We start from the raw sequence: 17,052 nt of genomic DNA on the forward strand, positions 1-17,052 counted from the left end.
AAAGGTGAAACAGTTCAATCTTGAAAGTGGCTAAAGATAATTGAATTACATGATTTGGAGAACATTTGATGTTTGTGTCATCATGAATTACATTTTAAAAGAAAACAAGGATCTATATAAATAAAGGAAAGGAGGAAAAGTAGAGAAACTATGAATTTTTAATTTCTGTGAACAACATAATTTGCATGGATTCTATATTTTTAAAATTTCTTAGCACTCCATGAAAAATATGGAATGTCTCTGAAATTCTTTCTTCGCATATATGGCTTAGAAATATGGAAATGAGTGATTCATTCTTGTTCTAGAATTTGAATGGGATGAAGCATTTAGTTTCTTTTATGTGTCAAAGTAATAAACTTTTGTCAGAAAATGTTAGGTTTTCCGGTATTGTAGTATGCACATTTAATACTCAAGTTTACTAGAACTTGTTGATTTTATCTGGAGTTCAATTTCAAACTAGGTATTTTTTTGTGAGTTGATTTAATAATTTCAGTGGCAGATGGTATTTTCTGTTGTTATTCATGTAGCATTCAAGTTGAAATAACCGTAATTGTGAAGTCATTGGTTTTGTGATAAACCAGGGGAAATCTAGTTTCTTTCTTAATAAATGATTTAGATGTTCTGTGGATCTGTGCTTCTTGTGGATCTGTGCAGCTTAGCTGAGAAATAATACAACAGGAAGAATTTATTCTTGGCTTAAGTGCATGATAAGTCAGACGGGTTATTCAAAGGAATTGATGTTTGCCTCTTTCTGTTACTTCACTGAATAATGCAAGATACCTTAGGAGAGTCACTGGGAATACAATTACATGTAAGTTTTAATGGTGATTTAGAAATTGGAATTTATATGGTATCTATATATGATATTTTTCTTTTAGAAAGACATTTTAGCAATGCATTTTTAATCATCTCCTTTGAGAATGCAAGAGGAAATATTATGAGTCAAAATAGAATACTACTTATTCTATATCACCTAACCTTGTTATAATTTTATAATAAAGTTGGCTTGTTCCCATAGCATTTCTCTTTTAAATATATATTTTGCAAGTGAGACAATGCTGTCTGATATGACCACAGGCAAATATGATAATATTGAGGAATTATAACCTACATTCTAAGTATCAGTTGAGGACATGCTGAAATAAAAGGGTTATGAATTTTAAAAGATGGCTGGTGAAAACCAAGAAAAATTAGAATGAATAAAAGGGAAACAGAAATAATATCAATGCATATAAAATATAGGAGTTGCAAAGGGAGAGGCCATATCATTGTGTACAAACTGGAGTATTTTGATGTGAAAATGTTATCTATAAAGTAAAAGTTTAGAGGATCTGATGATATGTTTGGTTGTTCAGCATATTTATATTACTGTTTTTTTAAATTATGAGACATGTTGAGACATCTTTCTTGAAACTGTGTGACACATGTGTTTGTTACCTTAAGTAGATACTATCTGAATAGCAGTCATATTAGAGAGAGCCCTGATACAGTGGACTGCAGAATAATGCTATAGAGGCCTCTTGAAATTTAGTCTGGGAAGAACTAGTCATTAATGAGCCATGGTGGTGAAACTGAACAACCATTTAATGAGCCCAAAGAAGCAGGCTTGGGTTTTGGTTCCTTCATCTCTCAAAAGGAGAGCCATTTTTAGTGCTGGCATTTCTGTATTTTATTTAACACCACAATAAAGAATTCATAAGGAATATATAAATCTGAATGTTAAATCTGGAGAAAAATAATGACTTATTTGTGGTGCTGACCTGGAAACATGAGAAACTGACTTATATGACTCAGACTCTTCATATGGATGGAGGAGTACGTTTAACTTTTATAGGTAAGCAGCAATTTCCCAATTAGTAATAACATGATGAATTCAAATGTCAAGAACTGTTATACAACAGGCTTAATCAAAGGCTTACTCTCGGGTCTAAAATGATTCCCTCTCGCAATGTAAGAATTTCTAACTGGCTTCTTTATTCTTTCTGATGTATAAACCCTGATGAACAAGAAATCATTTGTCTAAATTAATTTGTTAACATTTCCCAGCCACACAATTCTTACTAAAATTTGTTTTCTTGATAATGCCACATACCAATAAAAAGTCCAAAAGGATATATGAATTCACTGAAAGTAATCAATAGTTTCAGGTTAGCATTTGTCATTAAAAATTATGACTGAAGACATAATGTGGATGTTGATGCCTGTTGTAAATAAGCAGAAGTGACGTGTTGTCACTGTATATTCTCCCATGGCTGTAAGGTCTATGAGGATAGACACTCTGCTTTACTACTGAATCTTGAATAGAAAGTATTTGGAATATAATGTATCTTAATAAATATTTGTTGATTTAATAAACTAATCAGTTATATTTATGAGGATAAGACTCTGGGTAAATAGTGTTACTATTATCATTGTTGTTTAATTGTAGCGTATACAAAATAACATCCTTGGTTTTGGTAAAGAAGCAGTATTGCATATGATTAAGAGCAAGGACTCTGGATATAGAATTTCTGGTTGAAAATTTTGGCTTATACAAAGCATATGACCTGTGCCTCTCTGTGTTACATTTTCATCATCTCCAAGTGCCGAATGAATGAATCCTTGAACTGTGTCTAGAGATGTTCCTGTCACTCAGTAAGCACAGTGTAGTTGTTAGTGGCTATTATTATTTTTTTATGTTGCTGTTGTTAGAAATCAGGCATGTCTTCCAGGCTTAAGGGTTTTGTATTTTAGTGGGAGAAATAGATATTAACAAAAGTAACTATAATACTGTAAAGTATGGTACATTTCAGGAACTTGAAATGGGAAGAATACTAGGGACCCTTAATGAGTGAGAATTTGAAGTTGTTTCATGAATGAGGTGGCTCTTTAGCTTGGCCCTGAATAATTTCACATTACTGGGAAATTTGTCATGTACATGTCAGCATCAGAAAAGAGCAAGGACTGGGGGGTGGGTAGGGGAGGTGGGGAAGAGCTCAGTGGCAGAGCACATGCCTAGTATGCATGAGGTCCTGGATTCATCCCCAGTAACTCCATTAAAAAAAAGGAGAAAAAGAAAAGAAAAGAAAATAGTGTGACTAGTGTTATGGGGAAGATGAACAGTGTAGAGTAGTTAAACTAAATAGCCTCAAAAAATCAACATACAGCTTTAGCCTGAAATGACATTTAAATAGCAATTTATTTACTAAGTAAATATCCTGTTTAAAAAATCACTTAATGCCATTTCTTGCTATCATTTACTCTTTAACTTGACTTTCGAGGAGTCAATGGATTCAATATCAAGGACCAATTGACCGATCCAATTTTACCTTCCAACATTCTCCACCTACCAATCCAATTTTATTTTATGTTCCAGCCTTTTTTTCTTTTTCCCTGAACCTCACTGTAGTTTTGTACATTTTCCCTCTACCTCTAAGGTTCTTATACCTACTCCTGCACAGGACAAAATTCTAGCCTTCTATAAAGTTCTTCGTTCAAATGTTGTTTTCTTTATAAAACGTTCCCTAACTTTCTGTGTAATTTCAAGCTTAGCAGATAGATACCAAACACACACGACCTGCAGACACCCAACAACACACAGTGGTAGATCAAATTCTCAATTTAGCTAATCAAGGATAGAGAATGTTATTAGAAGTGAGTCTGGCCAGCCAGAACTGGAAGAGATGGAGCCTACGTTGGCAGTATTCCCTTGGATCCCAAATGCCTAAGAGGTGAGGGCTGGCACGCATCTGTCAGTGGCACTGTCCACATGAAGTCTTGCTCATTTGAGGGGCTTGATTTCTTTCTGGGCATGATCCTTATATAACTGGTGTTTTCATTACTCTCTATGAAGAATTTTTTCATACAACCTATTTGCTTCCATTTAAGGGAAACATTGATTCCTGCATTTTGAACTAATCTCAGTGACAGTGAAGGGGTTTCATCAACTAGGGAAGACAGGAATATGGTTCTGATTTTGTATTTGCCTTGAGGGTTCCAGCAATGCAGAAAACCTCGCTTTTAAAACACCTCTATGCAACACAGTGTTAGACTTTCATCTTTCAGTTTGCATAGCATTTTCTTTCTACTATGAGCCAAGCTCCAGGCTGAGGACTGTAGACCAGTAAAGGAGGTACAGTCTTGTCTTCATGGAGTCCTGGTACAGTAGACAACATAGATCAATAACCAGCTAATTTGAATGATAATCTGTGTCACCAAAGAGGCAGCAGTTGAGTTGGTATGAGTTAACTAGGTAAAGAGGTTGGGAAGAACATTCTGATCAGATAGAATGCTGTGGCAAAGAGTCCTTAAATATAAATATGAAGATTTAGGGAGCTGCGTGTGGTTCCGCACTCTGATCTCTGTCTAAGAGGACTTCAACGTCAGAATGTAGTTTTGTGCTTTAGGGTCCAACTCATAGTACTTCCTGGTTCAGCCAGTGTTTTTTGATGAATCACTTATTGTGGTCATATCACTGTGCTGGATGTTACATCTAAAAAATGAGTGTATTGATCTACTTAAAATATATTACTTGGACACATATGTGCTCTGTGTGTGTGTGTGTTAGAGGTATAGGTAATAGACAGATAAAGAGACAGCCATTTTGGCATCTTCTAAGGCTTAAGATCATTAAGCATAATTTGGCCATGTGGTCACATTTGTGTGTGTGTGTGTGTGTTTTCACAATCTGCACATGTTTCTGAAAACTTTCATGTGAGGAATGCCACTTTTATTAGTGATGTTTGAGTGATTATCTCATTCACTTATAGCACAGTGATTTATGTGAAATGCTTCTTTTGGCACTTGATAAACGCTTGTTGACTGGCTTACTTTCACAAACACTGAAGATAAGAATGATGTATATAGTGAAGTCATTTTGCCAACAGGAAACTAACTGGGTGCCAAGATTTGTATACAGTGTAAATCATAAGGACATGAATATCCTGCAACAGCCTAAAAGAAGCACACAGATGTACTTTTCCAAGCAGCAGATTCACTTTTCTGCAGCTTATGGCTGAGAAAAAGGCTTCAGGCAGGACCAAGCAAACTATTCTTGAGACTGACAACAGAGTAAATCCGCACTATTTTCTACATTTTTATAGCATCATAGATTGTGCCACAGAACAGTGTCTATATATCATAGACATAATAGGTAAGAACACACATTTTGGAATTAGAAAGCTCTGGCTGGAGTTGAAATTCATCTTCGTAGTAACCATCTCTGTAGCTTTCAACATGTCTTTTGTTTCCATATAAGAAGTGGTTTGTATAGTAGGTTAGATAATGCCAACTCTCCCAGATGAGATGTCTGTACCCTAATCCCTGGAATCTGTAAATATGTTGCCCGACATACTGAAAGGGACTTTGCAGATGTGACTAAGTAAAAGGTCTTGAGATGGGGAGGGTGTTCTGTATTATCTGGTTGGGTCCAACGTAATCACAAGAGTCCTTATAAGAGGTCAGTCAGAGATTGAGATGAAATTACAGAAGCAGAGGTAAGAGGGATGCAGGACTGGGAGCCCAAGGGATGCGGGCAGCCTTTAGAGGATGGAAAAGGCAAGGGAACTAATATAATTTAGTCATTTAGAAATAGACATAGTGAAGATCTCCCCAATAGGGTTATTTTGAGGTTCACCTGTATTATTAAATGTTAGGAGCGTTCGGCACTATACATTGTTAGGAGTCAAAGACTCTGGAGCCCAAGCCTGCCTCCAGTGCTTGAAACTTTTCCTTGTTCACATAAATAAGCTATTCTGTCTACACTTTGATGTATTTGTGCCTTGTGAATTGAACTTAACTTATTTCACAGTGTAAACAGTAATTTGTGCAAGGGAAGGATAGTAGAAGAACCAAGAATGAAGGAGAGAGAGAGAGGGAGAGAAAGGAAGAGAGAAAGGGAGGGAGGGAGGAAGGAAGGAAGGAGGAGGAGAAGGTTTAAAAAAGGGTAGAATAGAAAGGAAAGAATGTAGTCTTTATCTGTCTCACATCAGACCCTACTCCTGCCCCATTATAGTATTTACCAGGGCATAATTTTACTTCCTGTTTACTTGTCTGTATACCTCAGTCTTTAATTTGGCTTTTAAGGGCATTCAATGTCAAAGTCCAGCCTACCTCATCAACCTCATCTTCCAACATTTTCCACCTACCATTTCAGTATTATTTTGTGTTCTCTCAAGTTAGCATATGATGCTATTAAATTGCTCATGTATTATTTTAAAACCTTAAAAGAGGTGACATTTTTCCCATTGTTAAACACAGATGTTAAGATTCACCTGAAAACATAAATTTAATATGACTATTGAAATGATATTGAATCAACTCACAGTAATTGAAAACAACAAGGCAGCACTAGCACTTGACTGGACCCAAGGATTCAAATAGCGGCATCAAGAACAGGTCTTACCCACATCCCACCTCTACCTTGTTCTCCGTTGTACCATCTTCCTTTACAGATTGGCTCTAACCACATGTGTACAGCTACACTTTGAGGCTAATATTCTATCAACCTGGCAATACCCATGGCAAGAAAGCATCTCTTTTTTTAATGGCCTGGCCAGAGTTTTAAGCTAAGGGGTCATGGACAAATCTGATGGGGAGGAGGTGAATTATTTGATTGATTTGGACATGGGTCCTTGTTCCAACTGGAGCATCAAGGAGTGCTTAGAATGTATAAACCACTAGTGGGAGACAAAAGAAGGACAGCTACTGGGTGTTTCTGGAGGGGAAGGAATGGAGTCAGTCAGGAAAGGTGATGGGCTAGCTGATTTTTAAGTCAAGTATTAGGCCTAAAGCACACCAAGGAATCAGAGGGGAGACAATGTGGGGAAGGATGCATAAACAGAGACCTAGAATAGGAGTGTTCACAAAGGTATGTGGTTAAAAAAAAAAGAAATTATAACTATTTTGACATGCCTGACACATAGAATGGTGGTCTTGGGGGTTTCAGGGTAGATCGGGTGGAGAGTGGAAAGAGACAAGACTGAAGAGATTAAGTAGGGGCTGGGAAGGAAGGATCTGGCAAGCCATGGAAAGGAGTTTGGACTTTATCTGGGATGTGCAAAGGTTTGTAACACAAGGGAGGAATGCAGTCTAACTTCTGATTTTGGAAGTAGCTTTCTGAGCATAAAGTAGACACTGAATTTGGAGAAGGATGAGCCTAAGAGAGGGAGATCAAATAGTAGGCTCTTCATCCTAATTCAGTATGGTTGTGAATCAAGACTTGTTAAGGTATTAATATGAATAAATACTGATATATTTGCTCTCAAAATGTGTAAGAAAGAATTGAAAAGAGGATCATACTTGAAAGCACACAGTTGACATAATTTATCAGTTTGAATTTAAATAATATGGATATAGATATTGCTTATATACCAAATATAGATGTGTGAACTGTGCACCAAAATACATGTGAGGGTCTTGTGATGCTTTAGATTTTTAAAATTCTTGCTCTTAGGTCATCCTATCAAGGGGAAAACAAAACTTATGTCTAGCTTTATTACTCATTCATAAGTACCACAGAAGCATATCCAGTGGAATGATTAACTTATTTTGCATCACAAATATGGGAAAAGCTTCACAGAAATGTCAGCTGAGCTTGGTCCTGAAATACTTTGTCTAGAAAATAAAGAATAAGAAATATTAGTGCCAAAACATGAATACAACATGAAATATAACATGAAGTGATGATTTTTTTTCTATCTAATGAACAGCAAATAATCAGGCACAGTGATGAAGGTGCATAGGTACAAAGATGAGAGAGTGGTGCAGGAGAGATCCCAAACCACAGACCGAGGAGTTGTGGTCTTTTCTCTTAAACAATAAGAAGACATCAATGTCTTAGCGTGATAGTGACATGATGAGGTCTGTATACTTGAGAGGAAAAGTAGTGGGAGTGAAGAAATTGAATAATGTGTAAAAGAGTAGCGAAAACAAGACCCAAGAGCCATTGGTCAAGAGACCTAAATCAGTGGTTCCTAGCTTTTCAAGGTGGGAGTCTACCTTTAAATGTATATTTTTCCTTATTCCCACTTGGTGATAGTTGTACCTGTCCTTATGCAAACTACAGGCAGTTTTATGTGTGCGTATGTCTCCAGAGACCTTTTATAACAACGTTGGGGCTCCTCAGTGATCCATGGTTCATGACTTAGCACTGGCAGAGTCTGATCGATGTGAAACTGAATTAGGGCAATAATGATGAAGATGCAGATTGAGGATGGTTCCAAAGGCAGAATTAGCAGAACTGAGTGTCCCATTAGATAGAGAGAGACATGTTGGAGTGAAGAGGTGAACAGAGGAGCAGGTAGAGCAGTGAGTGGTTAGAGTAGTGGCCTAGGTAAGAGGTGGTGTGGTCTGGCTTAGGATGGTATTAGAGACGCACCGATGAAAGGGTCAGATTGGAAATATATTTTGAAGGTAGAGCTGGTTGGATTTGAGTCATAAATTTGAGAAATGAACAACTTGGTGAGTGGTGGGGCCCTGTGTCCTGTTAGAGATCACTGGTGTGTGGAACAAGAATCCAGAGCTGCTGCTGCTGCTGCTGCTGCTGCTGCTGCTGCTGCTGCTGATGATGATGATTATATACTTGCTTTCTCTATGTGTATGGTTAGTTTTGTCGTATATATTTCCCACTATCAGACAAGCTTCATATAAACAAGTACATATTTATTCATTGCTCTACTTCTAAGGATTAACATATAGCATGACTCACAGTAGGTACTAAATAACTGTTTGATGAATAAATAAATTCACCAGAGCCTCTCTGTGTAATATTTTATTATGTGTTGGTTAATGTTTGGAGTGAAGTTTCTAGAAACAGGCTGGGCTCAGAACTTAGTTTTTCAGTGCTCATTAGCTACTTAACTCTGGGTTACTTCTCTCTGGCCTCAGTTTCTTCATCATTAATAATAATAGTAGACTAATAATAGTCCAACCTTATAGCATTCTGATGGTTACATAAATTAGTAAATAGAAAGCAATTAGAATAGTGTCTGGTAAGTGGTTAAGCATTTAGGGAGTGTTACCTGTTAAAATTATTATTTGAGGAAAATCTCCAGGTAACATATGTTTGAAAAACATTATCTATGTGAAACGATGTTTTCTTTGTTAAATTATAATTATAAAGCACTTTTATATACACTAATTATCCTTTTTAGATATTTGGGTACTAGGCTGGTTTAATAGCAAAAGTGCATAACCCGTAGCAGCAGCAGTGTGCTAAATCTTGCCTCTGGGTCTTCTGAGTGTGCAAGTGCATGTACCAGTGGTGGGATGGAGGCATGGAGGACAGATAGAGAAGCATGAGGCAGAGAGAGGCCATCATCAGTGGGTTTTCAACAGTATGCTTTAAAGGTATTCTCAATTGAGTTTATGCCCATTTTTAATCCTGTCTCCCATTGGAGTTTTCCATTTTGTTTTGTCCATAACAGTTGGATTGTTTCTGAGACTTTTAGTCTTGTGAGAAATGTACCGCTTGGACCCAGTGTCTCTAAATGGAAAATGTATCTATGGCTTTCTATCCCACGCTCCATACTTCATGCCATCCATCTCCATGAGTACCAAGAGAGCCTTAGGAGTGTTTGCCCCTCTGAGAAATGGTATGACACACCTGCTATCCCTTAGAAAATGAAACTCGTGAGATAAATGTTTGATGTGCTTTCATCTTCTTTACACTGCTCATCCCTCTAAATATGCATTGGTAAAGAAATCTCTCAAGCAGAAAGGTGAGTCACCTTACAAAGCTGGTGACTGCAAGGACAATTATTCTTCTTGGTCCTGCAGGTCATTTATTATGGATGAGAGTTACATCAGCCTCACCCCATAACCAGACTCTGTGCTATTATTGCAAAGGGCTTTGAAGTTGGTTTTTGTGTGGCTGCTGACAATTCTTATGACCCATATGAAATTGTGCGACTCTGATCAACTGAAATTCTCCCTGCAAATATTTAAGTAAGTCTGGTAACCCTAGGATGAGTTCCCAGAACATCGAATCTTAGAAACAGAATGACATTTCAAAATCATTTTTAACTGGCTGAAAAAATAATATCCATGACATTTAATACCTGCCATGCACCAACTCTGCCATGTAAATATTATAATTCTCGTTTTAAAGGTAAAATCGCTGGAGCCTGGAGTGGTGAAATAGCTTCTCAAAGCCATAAAGCCAGTTTTAGTTCTTGGTCTCAAGCCCAGAATCATCTTCATGCAACTCAGACTTCTTCTAGTACATGTAGCCTCCTGTCAGATTACTCTAGATCCGGCATGTGAGGGACTTCTGTCCATCACAGAAGCTGTATGGATTCAGAAAATGATTGCTGGGCTGTCTATTGAAATGCTTGACTAAAATGCCCATGCAGTTGTAGGAAAATACTAGACTTGTCTCTTACAAATTCAAGTTCTCTGTCTTTTGTATGCTGTATATTCCACACTGGGTGCTTGATAAATATTAATTATGATAATGCCTCACAGAATTTATTAACATGAATGTCTCTCTAACAAGTGGTTGGACTCCTTGAGGAGTGACTGTATCAATTCAATATGAGATTTTACTTTATTTTAATATGTAATTTAGACTGAGAAAAAAAGACACAGTAATCACTGTGCAACTGTTTTGATTATGGCACAACAATGTCTCTATACGTAGGTGGACCCATCAATGTAGCCAACATTTTCTGAACACTTTCTACATGCCAAATGCCCACCGAGGCATTTTACATATGCTAACATTGACTATTTCTAACAGCCCTTAGGGTAGGTATTGTTATAATACTGATTTTCTAGATACAAAAGCTGAAGTACTGAGGTTAAATAAATGGCCAAACTAGCCTAAGACCCCAGGCATTTGGACTCCAGAGTCTAACATCCAGACAACTCTTATATACTTTCTTGAATATAAATTTGAAATTGAAAAAAAAATCACTAATTAATTAATTAATCAATTATTTCTTTCAAGTAACACTTTGTGTGCCCAAAGCTCTGGGCTACAAACCTAAATCGACTTCTTACCTAAAGAAAGCTCACAGGCTTAAGTATTGTGAGGCCAAGCAAAATGACCATTGTATTCAAATTGAAAGAGCCAAGGGAACCTGAAGGAAGATTTATTCTCATTGAAAAACAGAGGACAATTTTCCTGGGAAGGATGCTTTAAAGCCCCGGTAAGAGGAAGACAGAATGGCTACAGAGACTGAGAGAACATCAAGGAGAAAATATGGAGAAATGAAAATCCATAATGTGTTTGGAATGCACTGAATACACGAGTAGGGAAATAATTCCCCCTAGACTGCCTGCTTCCAGTCTGCACTTCTGAGTTCTTAAACAGCGATGCTCATTAAAATCACTGGGGAGCTTCTTCAAAGCAGACACATCCTAGCTCCACATCCTAGAGAGTGTATTTTAAGCAGTAAAAGTTAGAGTTCGCACATGTACTTTCAATGTGCCCACTTAATTAAAAAACATAGCTACTAGTTAATTGTCAAATTAGTGCGGTATGCCTCCTCTCACCTCTGGTGTATCTTTGGGGGCTTCTCAGATTTCTCTCCATTTCTACTTTCATGATACACTTTTGAGACATACCAGAAATAATTCCTCAGAAATGAAGGGTGAAAAGAAGCATGGGGGCATAAAGATGTTTATCACAAGTAAGTGTGGCTCTTCTACTTAGCACTTTTAAAATGTATACCCTAAGATTTATGCTTTCATATAGTTGCTGTGTATTTCTAAATACCCAATTATGTGTTTCTTTAAGCTGTGTTCTTTACCACACAATGCAGAAGGCAAGGAAAAGAGACAATCTCAAAGGAAAACTAGAAATATAAACCAGGCATAATGTGGTACTTTTGTCTGCATGTATCTCTGCACAAATAAGGAATCATTAGAAAACAGGTAGGAATTTCCCTGACCCAGGTCTCTAACCTTGTACTTCAAACCTAAGAGTGTAGCTTTCTCATTATCCCCTGCCTTGGTCTTGGGAGCCTCTCTACCTCTTTCTTAGTATGCCTCTCCAGAGTGTACTTCTTAGTAAACCCTCCAGTCTTCCAAGGGCACCATCTGCTTTTCCTTAGCAAGTCCTTTTCCATAGTTGACATCTCTTAAAGCCTTCATGGTTATTAAAAGTAAATGCGTGCACGTGCACACACGTGCGCGCATGTCTGTGTGCCTGTATATGTATAAAGTCATCATTCACCTGCTTCTTGTACTTCCTCTTCCTACTCTTACTCCTCAAGTAGAATTACTCGTCACCCCTTGGTTTCTCCACCAACTTTGTTCCATCTTTATCTCTTAAGATAAAACTGCTGTGCAATGTAGAATTTTCCAGAGAAGCTCAGCTAAGGCCCTGCTTACACAGTTTTCTACAAAATAGAAGTAATATATCAATGTATAGAACTAGAAAATAATAGCACCACGATTTGAACCAACATGTTTTGGGGTCCAATACCGTTTCTATTAATTATTAATTATACATATGTATATGTATATATATGTGTGTGCGCATGTGTATATATATATATATATATGGAGAAAGACATCCTTTTAGCTGATATTTAATGAGCAGTTGCAATGAATATGCCAGATCTTGATCTCAGTACTAAGGATATAAGGCTTAGCAAAAGCAAACATGTTTCCTTTTCTTATGGAGCTCACAGTTGAGGAGTAGGGGCAAATATTAATTCAATTATCAAAGAAATGTGAAATTACCATTGTGGTAAGTGTGAAAAGAAAGGTAAATGCTCATATATTGTGTATGTGGAGAGGTGGTGCTATGGACAGGAAGTTCAGCTTAGGTTTGTATGAAGAAGTGACTTGCAAACTTACATATGAAAAATGAATAGGAGTCTCTTAGATTTAGACAGATAAGTATTTTAAGAAGAGGGAACAGCATTTGTAAAGACTGCGTGACTTGAAAAGGGGATGAGTTGTTTAAGATGCTCAAAGAAGTCCCCTTTGTGAGTTGAGGCTGAAGGTACAAGTCTCAGTAAGACTATATGTGGTTAAAGATTTGTTTCATTTCATCAGAGCAATGGGAAATGAGTGGAGGATTTTAAGCATAGAGATGACCAAAAAGATTTTGTTTAGAAAAGATCCCTCTGGCTGCAGTGTGGAGGAGATTGGAGGGGAGGATAAAAGTAAATATGGGGAGATTAGTTAGTCCTGTTTGTAGTCCTGTTGGAAGATCATGGGAACTTGCATTAAGGTTATGAGGAATGGAGAGATTTCAACAGGTATAAAATCTGTTCAGTGCATTGGTGATAGATTGGGTTTAAGCATGTCGGAAAAATGAATCAAGGATACCTCCTAGGTTCTTGATTTATGTAACTGGATGAAAAGGATATTGATTTATTGAGGAGTAATAGAAGAATGTGCTGCTTCATTATTCTATAAATGACCAACTAATTTATGAGAAATTTACAGTATGTGAGTAATCAAAGGCATTCAGTTGTCAAGAATATCTTGGATAATTACTAAATGCCACAGAATACACTTAATATGCTCAGGGTTGCAAAAACGTACAAATCATGCTGAAAAAAATCATACGTTGGTCACATGTTAAAAAAATCACATGTTGATTTTTCCCGCTGATAAAACCAGGATGATTAAATCTATTTATAAGTACATTTTTAATAGTAGTGCAGTCCATAGTGGATGCTCAATATTTGTTGAATAAATCAATGATAGTTCAAAGAAACAAAGTGTCCATTGGGTTTGATGATTAATTAAAGTTCAGTAAATATTTGATTTATTTGATTTATTTAATAATTTAGTTCAAAATAATGTACAAAAGCAAATTTGAAAATGAGAAAGAATCATAAAGTGAGATTTCACTTTCATCCCAGCGTAAGGCATCATTATAGTCTTTATAGATTGAGTTTTGCTATCCCTCTATTCTTTCCCACATCACACACGCACACTTGGCTTCAGAATCTAAAGAAGGGTTAACTCATTCTTAGGGGTGACCACATAAAGACATGTATCCACTAAGGAGTCTTTAAAAATGTATAATGAAGATGTAAGAGTTTTCTCCAACTATTTCAGTAATTTGGGCCACCAGATGTCACTACAGATTAAGCAATGGTGAAAGGCTTCCCACAGTGTAAATTCTACAGAGGCTTCTGACAAGTTAAACAAATAGAAAAGGATGTTAATTTTTAAAAGAAAATAATTGGGTGGTTGCTTTGACTATTTTTCTTTCATTCTGCCTTTAGTCCAATGTATCTTGAAGAGTTAAATAAAGAAAAAATACCTCCATTGCGTATGCCATCTAATTTTGCATAACTTTTGCCTTCTATCCTAATAAAAAACGAAGAAATGTTACAGTCCAGCAGAGCATATTTTTTTGTTTCAGCAATTTGTTTGATTGTGAGCAATATTTTTCAAGCTCCATTCTTCTCTGACTTCATAAAAGTAGACTGTCCCAGCTCACTTATATTAATGACCCTTTACACAACTACCTTGCTTGTAAGGGCTGCAGTGCAGGCTGAATATGTTTCCATTATAATGGCCACCTATAACGGGTAGTTAATCATGAAGAAAATTCATTAGCTGAGTGTCACCCAAAACCTATGTTGTGTGGCAAATGAACAGGGCACAGCCAGTTTGGGTTTTAATTTCTGCAATGAGCTCTTGTTGTAAAACTCCTTTCCTCCATAAGAAATTGGGCAGGGAATTAATGGCATGACAAATGGCTGGTGGGACCTGATGAGAAGCCTTGATTACAAGAGAGTCTATTATTTCTGTAGGAGTCCCCACAGATTCCTCATTGGAAGAAGTTATACTCTTGCGTGCCCTGAAGTTTTACTTTTTAAGCTCTGAACAACTAAGGAAACTGAAACAGGTATTGTTTTTGCGCAACACTCAAAACATAGATCTGTGTCAACCAGAATTTTTTCATGAATCAACTTCAATTCCAACTTGTTGATAAATTACTGGATAACTCACATATTAATTCATATTTATTCAACACATACTTCTTGAGAGCCTACTCTACACAAGGTACATTTTCAGAAGTTAGGGATGCATTAGTGACTAAGACTGAAACAACCAGCCCTTATGAAGATTACCTTCTACTACAGAGGGATGGGGGGATATGGAGGTGTGGAGAGAGAAAATAAACAATTGAGCTGTAAGTAATTTTATACATGTTCTATAAAAATATAGGTAGTACTATAGAACATAACTAGAAAGTGATGGAGAACAGTGGGAAGGAAGCAACCATATCAAGTACCAGCATCGGAGGGAGAAATGGCAAGGGCTTCAACTTTACAACCTTTCTTTCTAGCCTGAGAAAGAGATTGACTCCCTGTTTCATTACCAACTTGAGAATTCTCAGTGAGAGATACTGGCCCAGTTGCTCATGATTAGAGCAATTAATTCTGCCTAATAAGACAGGGTTAAAGTAAGCAAATAACTTTCAATTAGAGCAACATCTTTGGAGTATGGTAGGAGGAGTTCCCATAGGAAGGGGGAAGTAAAGAGCAAATGAAATAGTGGGTGTTTGCTGAAAGATTAAATGTAGGTTTCACTAGATTTTGGTACAGTTGACATGCACATGCCTGACTGGCAATAGAGTGAACCGGCACAAATCTTTTTGAAAGTAATTTGGCAAACCATTTCAAGAGCCATGCCTGTTTTTTGACCTATCAGTGTGTTCTGGTACTGCACACTATGAATTATATTTTGAAGAAAAAACATGTGTCCATAAAGATGCGTATTAAAGTGTCATTTTAATAGTGAAAAATAAGAAGCAGCTTGGGTATTTAACAACATTTGAGAGGCTATGAATTCATGGTAAAATAATAAGTACTCGTTCATCACAAGCAATAATTAGGATTATGAAACAGAAAGGACAATACCATATTAAGATAAAATGAAAGCATGGTTTGGAGATATCTGTGGTTTTATTATTTTATATTAAATGAATATATATTCATATGGGAAAAAACAGTAAAAAGAAGCTAGTTTATTTGATATATTTAATTAGCATTCTTGAAGACCTATTTTGCGAGGTTTGAGAGTAGAGAGGTAAGTCATAGCTATTCCATCAAGCTACTGATGGCAAGAAGGCCAGTACATATGTATATGGAAAACAGGATGAGTTATTTTGGCTTGTGAAAAGCTCACAGGGCTGTGAGGAGTGAAGGAAGAAAGTGTTTCTTCAGCATCTATTGGGTGTTAGGGCCTTTTCTAGAGATTTAACTCATATATTTCCTTAAGTATTCATGGAAAAACCTATAATTGTGATTTTATCATGCCTGATTTATTTATGGAAATACTGAAATTCTAAATAATTTGAGTATAGTTGTTGTTTCAATAAGTAGTAAATTCATATTTAAACATTTGGTTTTAGATTCCTGAATACATACTCTGCTTTCTGCTTGGAAATATTGAGTCAAAATAGGGAAAGAAAAATTAGGGAAAAGAGCAGTATTTTCTAGCAAAGGATTCACAGAGGAAATGGCTTTTGCAGTGGGTCTTAAATGCAGAGTGAAAAAAAAAAAGGAAGAAAATTAAATGCAGAGTAAGAGCCTGTTAGGTCATTATTCCAACTTTTGGAAACTGCATGTGCAAAGGCACTGAGGCCTGAAGTAGCACCAGTGACCTATGCATTACACATGTAGAGTGGCTAGAGACTGGAACCATATGAGGAAAGAGGCAGGGCATGAGATCAAGAAGCTTGATTGAGGTCAAGGGTAAAATGTGGACTCTCTGTAGGCCATAGTAAGGAGGTTGAACTTGATATCTCAGTGGTGAAAAACCAAAGTATCTTCACATTTGTAAAGGGAGTATATTTGTTCCTTCATCTAGCTGTCCAATTGCAAAAGTTGGAGACATATCAAAATAGAAGAACATCCATTACACTTTAAGCAAAAAATATCCTTACTGCTGTTGACAGAATCATAAAAATTAACATTAGAGCAATGTCAGATCAGTTCCCTTGTATCTCACAGTGCAGTATTTCTCTCTGTTCAATCCTGCCTCTAGGCTGAATAGATTTGCTTGTCAATGTTGCTGCTTCTCGTTATTGTAGGCGGTTTCCCTGCTCTTATTAGTTCTCTATCATCAAAGATGGTGTGAAAATAGAAC

The 17,052-nt window shown here is 36.7% G+C and overlaps 1 long non-coding RNA gene across 1 annotated transcript in view; it reads left to right on the plus strand.

The window, feature by feature from the left end:
• Nucleotides 1-17,052, plus strand: part of LOC140698673 (uncharacterized) — a 74,653-nt gene that overhangs the window by 54,255 nt on the left and 3,346 nt on the right. The window contains exon 3 of the long non-coding RNA XR_012076494.1: nt 14,709-14,803. This is a non-coding gene — a long non-coding RNA (uncharacterized lncRNA). The remainder of the gene's footprint in view (nt 1-14,708; nt 14,804-17,052) is intronic.

This window comes from Vicugna pacos, chromosome 10 (genome assembly GCF_048564905.1).
Source record: "Vicugna pacos chromosome 10, VicPac4, whole genome shotgun sequence".
NCBI lineage: Eukaryota > Metazoa > Chordata > Mammalia > Artiodactyla > Camelidae > Vicugna > Vicugna pacos.